The sequence below is a fragment of the Diceros bicornis genome, chromosome 33, assembly GCF_020826845.1.
Source record: "Diceros bicornis minor isolate mBicDic1 chromosome 33, mDicBic1.mat.cur, whole genome shotgun sequence".
Lineage (NCBI taxonomy): Eukaryota > Metazoa > Chordata > Mammalia > Perissodactyla > Rhinocerotidae > Diceros > Diceros bicornis.
Genome location: NC_080772.1, coordinates 19,111,401 through 19,122,060, shown reverse-complemented (window position 1 = coordinate 19,122,060; position 10,660 = coordinate 19,111,401). Strand labels below are relative to the sequence as shown.

The 10,660-nt window shown below is 38.7% G+C and overlaps 1 long non-coding RNA gene across 1 annotated transcript; it reads right to left on the bottom strand.

Annotated features, from left to right (window-relative positions):
• Nucleotides 1–385: 385 nt before the first annotated feature.
• Nucleotides 386–10,618, bottom strand: LOC131396528 (uncharacterized). The gene is made up of 3 exons (XR_009216578.1): nucleotides 10,519–10,618; nucleotides 6,521–6,663; nucleotides 386–1,192 (listed from the first exon to the last, which is right to left on the bottom strand). It is a non-coding gene; the product is annotated as an uncharacterized LOC131396528 (long non-coding RNA).
• Between the last annotated feature and the right edge of the window lie 42 nt (nucleotides 10,619–10,660).

Genomic DNA, 10,660 nt, shown 5'->3' with positions numbered 1-10,660 from the left:
CAGCAACACTACTTTACTAGCTGTTTGAACATTACTTAACTTCTGTGTATTCTCATCTATAAACAGGAATAATGATCCCTATCATCTAGGGATATTGTTAGGCTTAAGTAAAACAATATAATTAAGGTGCTTGGTATAGTGCCAGATTCATCACAAGTGCTCAATATGATATTTTTCTTTTTACAACATCACTGTAATGGCTGAAGAGCATCCCATCTCACAGTTATGCCATGCTTCATTTAACTAGTCCTACACTGCTAAACATTTGGATCATTTTCTTTCTTTTTTTTTTTTTGTGAGGAAGATCAGCTCTGAGCTAACATCCATGCTAATCCTCCTCTTTTTGCTGAGGAAGACCAGCTCTGAGCTAACATCTATTGCCAATCCTCCTTTTTTTCTTCCCCAAAGCCCCAGTAGACAGCTGTATGTCATAGTTGCACATCCTTCCAGCCGCTGTATGTGGGACGCGGCCTCAGCATGGCCAGAGAAGCGGTGCGTCGGCGCCCGCCCAGGATCCGAACCTGGGCCGCCAGCAGCTGAGCGAGCGCACTTAACCGCTAAGCCACGGGCCGGCCTGGATCATTTTCAGTACTATCAATAATATAAACAACAGCAAGAATTTTCCATACATTTCCAGTTATTTCTTTAGGCTCAAATCCTATAAGTGATTTGGTGGATCAAAGAATATCAACATTGTAAACTTGTGACACACGTTATCAAATTATTGACCAATATATTGTTTCACCAAGTTAATCTTCTTTATATTGAAGGTATTTAGTCAACTCTTGCCAATAGACACTATATTAAAGAAATATACTAATTTTACAGGCCCCCCCAAAACCCCATGTTATTTTACTTATTTATTTGATACTTCAATTTCTTCTTTTGTTATATTATAAAGCTCTTAGGCTCCATAAATTTATTCACGTATGGGATTGGCAGAAAAATAATTGGAATAGGTAAAACTTTTAATGTAGCATATTACACACGTGGCATTTCAAGTCATTTAAGAGGGGATGAATTTTTCCAATGGTTTTCAAAGTACTCCCTGGAGCCTCCCCTGTGGGGAGGGTGGGAATGGGGGTAGAGGGTGCTGACAGATTGGAATAACTCTCATCCTTCCCCATTTCAACCACATTTATCTGTTTTACATACTGAACTTATTGGTAAGTTGATCTGAAGGGTTCTGGACCTGAAAACAAAACCAAAAACACATTTAATGCAAGGTTTTGAGACAACTGGTATTTTGCAATAAAATAGATAAATAAAATAAGTTGACTCTCCTCCTCACATCATATACAAAAATAGTTATCAGCTGGATTAAAACATTAAATGGAAAAAAACCTCCCTGAACTACCAGAAATTACTGGCAAGCATGAACTCCTTTTCAAGCACACTGATAAAAGTGGAGACCATAAGGAGAGGCACAATTTGTCTGCATTGGTTTTTCCTAGAATGTGTGCCTCTAACACAGATTCAAAATGTTTTGTAGCCAAAGGAGTGTGGAAATGCTACATATCGATAATATGGCTAAGGAGCAGCTTAGGGCACTAACACCCCCATTATCCCTATCAGCATCCCCAGATCACCCCAAAATATACACTCAATAAAATAACGTGCAAAACAAACAAATATAACTGAAGGACATATCCTAGTATCTTGTGCTGTAGGCAGACTCTCAACACGAAGCCCTCCTCTCCCTAGACAGTCTGGAGCCATCGCTGCTGCTCTCTGGAAAGAGTCACAATGTCATCAGCATAGAAAGGCTCTGAGAAGTCCTTAAGCAAAAAAAGAAAACTTACTTAGTTTACTCATCATTTCCTAAATGTATTTGACTATAGGACCCGTCTCTCAACATGATACTTATTGATATCCATAGAATTCCTGGAGCACATCTTAGCGAATGCCAGGCTATATGAAAATTAGTATTTGAATGGGAAAATGCTGGGTGAGAGGTGTCTTTGTGAAAGATGCACTGTCCATTTATCGCTATTTTGCCAATGCTCAACTTGAGGCACTCTCCAGTGTTGTGATCTGCTGACACCTAGTGCTGATGCTTTAATTTAGTACACACATCATTTCCTACAATATATTGCTGCCCACCTAAATAGAAACCCCTGCTTGCAGACTGCCTTGGATTTAAATTCTTGTACATCATCATTACGATGCACTTATATCTCGGAATACTATGAAAGGATTTATGTAAATAATCCACAGGGCTAAAAAAAGTATGCTGGCTTGTACTTTTGTTCCTTTCTCACCTATTAAAATATGTCTTATGAATCTATACGTTTGAAAAAATGTGTCAAGTACTATTTGTTCTGACTTATGATGTCATACTCATGAAAGGAACTGAATTATGCTGTGTTTAGGGGACAGAGCTAGAAGGTTCAGAGAGAGGGGTCAGGCCATTCTACAAAAACTCAAGATTGGTACTGGAATGAAGATACAACAAGTGTTTCTTTTAGTAAACAAACTTTATTTTCTTTTACCCCCAAAGTGGTCTCCAGGTTCTAAATAAACGGAAAGAAAAAGAAAGAAAGAAAAAGAAAGAAGAGGCAAAGGTAATAGAACCGCAGTGATATGCATTCTCCTCTTCCAAGGACAGTGATTATTTGGTCCAGCCATTTAAAATTAATGTTAATTTGAATTGTAAAATGTTAGGTTTATGAGCATTGAGACTCAAATTCTGATCTATATTAAATGTGTCTCTGTATGTTTACCTTAATAATATCAATGCAAATGATACCTCTTTGCACAAATACATTGTATTAATAAATTCCAGGTATTTTGCTGCTAGTTTGAGATAATCAGATCTCATATTTCAATAAAAATGTTGGTGCTACAAAATCTTGGAATAATTGAGTATCACTCGATAACTCTGTAAAGCAGTCTTATTCACTATAAGATAGGATTAGTATTTTTGAGTACTTGAAATCTGAATTAAACAGTATCTAATCTAATTACTGCTGGGAAGCAAAAACCAATTCCTCACTTGTATTTACTACTTCACTTATAGCCACTAAGTTGTTGTGAATATAAGTACGTGTGTGTGTGTGTGTGTGTGTGTGTGTGTGTGTGTGTGTTGTACAATTTCTGTTTCTAACCAGAGTACGGCACTGACAGTTAAAGTGCTGTTTCTTTGAGTCTGGCAGGTCTAGGCTACTGTGTGACATGTGATGACAATTCTCTATTAAAATTATTGTGAAATCTTTACTCATACATTTTGTCATGATGTCCTTTGGCTTTCATCTGATACAAACAAAATCCTAAACTCGATGTGAACTCAGGTACTCAAACCTTCATGTTTTAAGGTGCTCATCTGGGAAATCATAAATAATATTACTTTGTTTTAGATTAGTATCAAAACGACCACACAGAAAATTTTTTAAATCTTGTAAAGAATTTGTGGATTTTCTGTGAACATATGCTTGGATCTCAGGCTGAGCAACTGCCATGGATGATAGCCATTCATTCATTCAACAATATTTATTGAGGCTACCGTGTGCCTGGCACAGGGAATCCAACAATCAACAAACCGCCTGCCCTTATGAACAGCCTTACAGTCTAGCGGGGAAGGAGGACAATAGACAAGTAATTATATAATTTCAGATAGTGATTAGTGCTGTAAAGAAAGTGAGTGGGGTAAGGGGATGGACAGTGATTAGGACAGAGGTGCTGTTTTAGAGAGGTTGGCAGGAATGGCATCGTGTTGGAGCTGACATTTGAGCAGACACCTAAATGAATATTACCTGGGAAAAGAGTTTTCCAGGCAGAAGAACAGCAAGTGCAAAGGGTGTGAGACAGGAATGTACTTGGAGTGTTTGAGGACCAACAAGGAGGCGAGCGTGGCTGAAGCATAAGCCAGGGAAATAATGTTAAAGTAGCCAGGGGCCAGATCACAAAGGGTCCTGTAACGCTGTAGTAATGACTTTGGTGGTTCTCAGCAAAAAAATGGGATTGCAGAAGCCATGCTTTAGATAGACTACAGGTGGAACTCCTGTCTCTGGAACTCAACTCTTTTTTTTTTCTTCCACTTTTTAAAATCAAGGTTATTAAGGTATAATTTACATACAACAAACACACTCATTTTAAGAGTACAGTTGGATGAGTTTTGGCTAATGTATATATCCATGTCAACATCACCATAACCATAACCAAGATAAAGAATATTTCTATCATCACAAAAAGTGCCCTTGTTCCTTTTTGCAGTCAGTCCTCATCCCCTGACCCCACCAGAGCCAGGGACTCACCGGCATATGGGGACTCATTCCTTTTAAAGTGGACTTTGAGGACCTAGATTTCTGCTGTCCAATACAGTAGCCACTAGCCACACGTGGCTACTTAAATTTAATTAAAATTAAATAAAATTAACAATTCAGTTCCTCAGTTGCACTAGCCACATTTCAAATACCTAATAGTTACACGTGGCTAGCGACTACCATATTGGACAGGACAAGCATAGGACTTTTCCATCACTGCAGACAGTTCTAATGGGCAATGCTGAGATGTTCCCCTGTTGGAATTTGACCTTCACCACATTGAGGTAGGCCAAGTAGCCTGAAAACTGAGTAAGCCATACAAGTTACGTTACCTAGCTTTATGTTACTATCTGTGTTCACTACCTTTATCACCAAGTGATTAATAAAGGCCATGCTTGGGCCAGCGTGAAGGGGGAGGAGTATTCCCTGGGATGGAATGATAATGGCAACAGTAATTATGGAGTCGTTCATCACATAGAAATTCTTCTTCCACTGCTAAGTTTAGAGGATATCCTATTTTTATTAAGGGAAATGGTGATTTCCCTTTTAAGTCATAAGGCACAATTTTGTGTTAAGCAAAATTAAACCTCAAAATCATAGTCTTACTAAATCTATAATGTGTTTGTTTCTTCTCTTTGGAAGGGGGATTCTGAAGCAAATATGCTGAAATAACGACATTTGTTAAAGCTAGGAGTGGGTACGTGAGCATTTTTTTATATTATTTTTCTGTATACTTCTGAATGTTCGAAATATTTTAAAAGAAAAAAGTAGGCTTTCATTTTATTTTACTTTATTTTATTTTTTTTAAAGATTTTATTTATTTATTTTTCCCCCCAAAGCCCCAGTAGATAGTTGTGTGTCATAGCTGCACATCCTTCTAGTTGCTGTATGTGGGACGTGGCCTCAGCATGGCTGGAGAAGCAGCGCGTCGGTGCGAGCCCGGGATCCGAACCCGGGTCGCCAGCAGTGGAGCGCGCTCACTTAACCACTAAGCCACGGGGCCGGCCCTTATTTTTTTAATTAATTAATTTTTTTTTGTGAGGAAGATCAGCCCTGAGCTAACATCCATGCCAATGCTCCTCTTTTTGCTGAGGAAGACCACCCTGGAGCTATCTATTGCCCATCCTCCTCGTTTTTTTTTTCCTTCCCCAAAGCCCCAGTAGATAGTTGTATGTCATAGTTGCACATCCTTCTAGTTGCTGTATGTGGGACGAGGCCTCAGCATGGCCGGAGAAGCGGTGCGTTGGTGCGCGCCCGGGATCCGAACCCGGGCCGCCAGGAGCGGACGGAGCGCGCGCACTTCACCGCTCAGCCACGGGGCCAGCCCCTAGGCTTTCATTTTAAATGCTTATTTAATGTTAGCAAGATTGTTCATGATGTGATTAAACAATACAGGTTATTTAACGTTATTTAACTTAATGTTATCAAGATTGTTCATTACATGATTAAATAACAGGTTAAAAATAGCATGCACAGTAGTACAGCATAACGGTCAGTACAGCATAAGAGTCAGTACAGGGTAATTGTTAAGTGTACAGGCTCTGCAGCCAGACTGCTTGGGTTTTAATCCTAATTATGCCACTTACTAGTAATGAGACACTGAGGAAATCAAATTACTTAACCTCCCTGTGCCTTAGTTTCCTCATCTGTAAAATAAGAATGATAATAATAGTACCTGGCTCATAAGGCTATTATAAGGACTAGGTAATATATATAAAGGCCCTAGTGCACAGTAGATGCTGATGTTGATACAATTTTGGTTTCTGAAAAAACTATACACTCTTTTTTTTTTTTTTAAGAAAAAAAGAACTTGAACAGTCCATTAAAAATGTTAACAATTGTAACCTCTAATTGATAACAGACTAATTTTAATTTTCTCCTTTTTTACTTATTTTCTAAATATCCTATGTCAAACAATTCCTTTTGTACTTAAAACAACAGGAACACAGAAACAAAATCTTGGCTTGAAGCCCTTCCCCAAAAGTGCCCTACAGTCTGGTAAGCAGTGATTTTCAAAGTGTGATCTTTGGGCCAGCAGCATCAGCAGTAGCAGAGAACTTGCTAGAAATGCACATTCTCAGGCTCCACCCCAGACGTATTCATTCTGGGGTGGAGCCCAGCAATCTGTGTTTTAGCCTTACATTTAATTTCGCTGCTCACTAAAGTTTGAGAACTACTGTGCTAAGGCATATCTTGTAGCTCTGTACTTTATATAATGTATATATAACACAATATGTTTATATAATGACCTCTCTTACCTTTATATGATAATAAAAAACTGCCAATCGTCCTTCCTCAAATACTCTCTGCAACTCTTGTTCACGAAGTCCTCCTTCCACCCTTGGACGTGCCTTCTCCATGAGCCTTTTGAGAATAGCTCTTCTCTGTCCCCAGTTACTGTCTGATATAGAAAACACAAATGCTTTCTGGAGCCAGGCAGATAATTTGTCTCAAGGGGGTCTAGTGTATGACCTTAAAGAGTGAAGTGCTGGCCATGCCCAAAGATGTTCACATTAAAAAAAAAGTTAAACTGCTGCTGGCCAAACAAAACATACCTAAGCCAAGTTTGGCCACTGGCCACTAGTTTGCACTCACTCCTTGGCTAATTCTCTCTCAAATCACTGAGCAGTTGTGATGCAGTGGAATGAATGAGCGCTGAACATGGAAGACAACCTTGATTTGAAGCCCAGCTCCGCTACTTGCTAGCTGGGTGGTAATAATGATGATGATAATGTTAACCTTTCAGAGTTAAACCTTCTTATCTGTATAATAAGGACAATACTACCTATCTCACATGACGGTTTTAAAGATTAAGATAATACACTTAAAAACACCTGCCCTATAATAAGCCCTCAATAAATTTTTCATAGCATTTGTGATCTTTATTTTCCTGTACTGTTTGGTTATGTGCTTTATTCTACTTGTATTTATGAACAGCTTAGTTTATCCTATTACTTCTATTAGACTCTACGCTCCTTTAGGGCAGGGATGGTGTTCTGCATCCCTTCAAGTTTCTACAATACCTACTTCAGTAATTAAGTCCCTCCCATGTCCACCCTGAGCTTCAACAAAAGCTGTTACTTGAAGTCTGACTGTCTGGGTAGGGATCTGGAGTAACATAGTCAACTCTTAGTACAGATGTGCACTTCATATGAGAAAGTATGTAGCTGACTTACAACAATTTCCAAAGTTATGATTCTCTTCCTTTTCCAATGTGAAAGAGAAAAAACAATGATGGCTGTTCTACTGTTAAGCGGATGCCTCTTGCTTTTACATTTACCAGGTTTGTCAAAAGCAATAAAGAAAATTTAGACGTGCCATACTAGAAATTGTGAAAAAAACGGGTTTCAGTTTTAACTGAATTTTGACAATTCAGATACAAGTGATGCTGGGGTGATGGTAGTAGGAGAGGTATGTATCAGAGCAGCTAACATTAGCTGCCCAGCTCTTTTTTCCCATCTAGAATACTGAAACAAGAATAAGAAATATTATGTATCATACAAAGATCTTGTGAAAGTTATTAGGCAATTAAGATCACGGAACTTGGGGGGAAGAGAAGGAAGCATGTGTATCTCACATAAGCAGGTTAAAAGCTTTCTGCACTCCTATGGCCTTCTAAGAAACAGTATGTCATATTTTGTCCTAACAAAATTTTGTTTTTCTTACTTTATAGGTACCCATGCCTTCTAAGTGCCTGTAAAGAATTAATTTACATAGTGAACTTAGTGTGGTTAATATCATTGCCCCTTTATTTATGTTAGCTTTCTTACTTTCTGAACGTTGACTGCATCTACAGACTTATTAAATAAGTGACTTTCAGGTTAAATGATCTAATTTAATTCTAGAATTGCTTGAAAACTTATCTCCTCTCCCTTCCCCAATTAACTATGCTTCATACCAGGGCATTTCTATTTTTTCCCTCAAAAGTATAATCCTTAAAACTAGGAGAACCATACTAACAAGTGGGTTTAAATATCAAATTTAGTTTGGGAAGAATGTTTCTAACTAATCAAGGTTCCATACAAGGAAACAAACACTGGATCAATCAAGTGGATTGTGCTTGACAAGCCAGAGAAAGGCTGCCCATTTCTTCAGTAGGGTGGGAAGTGGTTATTTTGCCAAAGTACGAGGCAGAATCATATATTCAGTCAATTTCAAAAATCTATTTCATTGTTCATATGTATCATCAACAAGGAAAATTTGGCTTGGTGATGCTAAGACATAAAAGTGAATGACAGGGGCCGGCCCCGTGGCTTAGCGGTTAAGTGCGTGCGCTCCGCTACTCGCGGCCCAGGGTTCGGATCCTGGGGCGCACTGACGCACTACTTGTCCGGCAATGCTGAGGCGGCGTCCCACATACAGCAACTAGAAGGATGTGCAACTATGATGTACAACTATCTACTGGGGCTTTGGGGGAAAAAAAGGAGGAGGATTGGCAATAGACGTTAGCTCAGAGCTGGTCTTCCTCAGCAAAAAGAGGAGGATTAGCACCAATGTTAGCTCAGGGCTGATCTTCCTCACAAAAACAAAAAGTGAATGACAGTGTTAGAATGGCACACTGCTGTCATCTTTCACATGCTTGGAGGCTTTCATAATTCAATTCTTTGGATTCTATATGAGAAAAATAAAATTCACTGCAGGTGTAACTTCTCAGTCACAGTAGAAAATAATTTCCACTTAAAGGGTATATCCAATTTCTCAACTTATAAACACTCAATTAAAAATCAGTTCCAAGACCATTTATGTAGTTACCACCAAACTATTGTCAGAATAGAAGTAAACAACTTTTCCTGCAAGAATTAATTTTTTAAGAAAAACTTTATTGAAAATTATCCCCTTCAAGATAAGTTACATTACCTATCTTGTATGAAGGTAACATTATTTTTGCATAGGCCAGGTAGAATTGGGCAAGAAAATAATTAACATTTGAACGATTTCTCTTTAAAATATATCATTTCTTTTGAAGAAAACTGTGGACAACAATTAGATGAAAGTCAGTACTAATACACATTAGGAGTGTTTATCTTACAGATGGTTCATTTCAAAGCATCAAATTCTATTTACTCAAAAAACCTGAGCAGCTAAACGGTTCCCTTGGCAACTACAGAAGATTCAAATGACCTCAGGGACTGCAGTGATGTATCTATTTTGTGCCAAATGTTTCAGAAAATTTGAGGTAGTTCACTTATCCAAGCTTTCAGAAAGCAAGAACTTCCAGAATAAGTGAAAGGGGCTGACTGTACAATAACAATTAAAATAATACTAGCTTTCAACTAACATAGGAATGTATTTTGCATGAAGAGACAGTTTGCTAACATGCAAGTAATAAAGCTGTTGTCTCCGTAAGGGTAAACATCCTTACAACCTCTTGAGTCACTAAGACTCTGAGGCCTAACAAAAGGTCTGAGCTTAACAGTTCTTTTTTTCTTTTGTAGGAAGTAGTGTAAAAAGCACTCTTCGGGTCTGAGATACACTGGTGATTTGACCTTGGACAAGTCACTTAATTCCTTCTAGTCTGTTTCCATAACTGTAAATGGAGTCAACAATACCTGGGAAAGATACTACAGGACTGGTGTGAGGAAGAGATGATATATGTGAACATATTATGTAAACTATAAAGCAATAGCAACCAGTAGTTAGTTACTATTTTATGTAATACTGGCCTAACCTTTCCTGTCTATATCCCTGACTGTAAAATGGGCACAAATCTAGAATGCCTATCCAGTCACTTACTGGCTGCGTGAATTTGAGCAAGTCATTTCCTCGCTGGACATATTTCCTAACAAGGCTATTATGAAAATCAAATGCTATCGTATACGTAAATGCTGTCACAGACATGTCAACAACTTAGTAAATGATAGCTGTTATTACTGTCTGAGGGGAGAACTGTAAGGAACAAACAATATTATAGCTAGTAAAAAGGCTTTGTTTATGTATATAAAACTCCATACACATCCAAGGTATTGTTTGGACTGTAAACTGCAAAGACGTACAGGGAACGAGGAAACAAACGGCGCCTCAGCGACCCCCAGCAGACAGGGAAAAAAGGCAGAAAAGGGGGCTCTGGCGCCTCACTGGCTTGGAATAGCAGTAAGAACGAGAATAGAGAAGTGTGGCAGAAAAAAGACCTAAAAGAAACACTCCGAGAATCAACTCACTATTTTATCCCTTTTCTCTTATGACCTCCAGCCTAGACTATAGACCATTTCATTCAACTTCCCAGCCCGTCATATCGCTGGACATTTATTTACTGTACCTTCTTCACTGAGAGCCTTTCATTCACCTCCCCGTCTAGGAGTCGTCAACTTCAGACTCCCCAGTTTCCACATCCATCCCCTTTAACTCTGTTTTTACCAAGCTTCCCAGTATCCTTCCCTTCGCCTAAGGGGGACGTGAGA